Source organism: Arachis ipaensis, chromosome B01 (genome assembly GCF_000816755.2).
Source record: "Arachis ipaensis cultivar K30076 chromosome B01, Araip1.1, whole genome shotgun sequence".
Lineage (NCBI taxonomy): Eukaryota > Viridiplantae > Streptophyta > Magnoliopsida > Fabales > Fabaceae > Arachis > Arachis ipaensis.
In genome coordinates this window covers 6255663-6256229 of record NC_029785.2, presented here as the reverse complement: position 1 = coordinate 6256229, position 567 = coordinate 6255663, and the positions used below count along the sequence as shown (strand labels likewise).

The following is a 567-nucleotide window of genomic DNA, read 5'->3' as shown; positions in this document are numbered from 1 at the left end:
ATAGTTTACACTTTTTAATTTGAAAATTTGAAGACTCATATATATTTAATATATAATTTACTCCCCTCTTTAAATAGACGAGTCTAAACAAACTGAATAAACCTGTTAGAGAACCATATGTACAAATAAAAGTTCTTTAAAATGTTATATTATAACAACGTGTTTGTTAGACTTGTTACACTCCATTTTGTGCATATAAGACTAGACTAAAATTTACACAAACAATGACATCTAGTCATTGTTCTATATTTATTATATTATTTCAAAAAAAAAAATCTAGATATGAAAATGAATCGGTTAATAAATGTTTCAAAAGCATTGGTTAATAAATAGGAAAAGTCTAGGAGACCAGCAACTTTGTTAAATTCTGGCCAGCATGTAACCAGCAAAGAAAAGTGAGCTATTGGATGAAATTTCACACCAATCTCACACCATTAAAACCATCATTGATGGTTACAAATCACAAAAGTTACTGCCCCTAACATTCCTCTAATAAATAAAGTAAAATATTTTATTTATTTCAATATATTAAAATTTTAAATATTTTTATTTTTTATTAATTTTTTT

The 567-nt window shown here is 24.9% G+C and overlaps 1 protein-coding gene across 1 annotated transcript in view; it reads right to left on the bottom strand.

Annotated features, from left to right (window-relative positions):
- The window catches only part of LOC107611622 (nuclear transcription factor Y subunit A-1), a 20750-nt gene that overhangs the window by 16027 nt on the left and 4156 nt on the right, over positions 1-567 (bottom strand). The window lies entirely within an intron of this gene.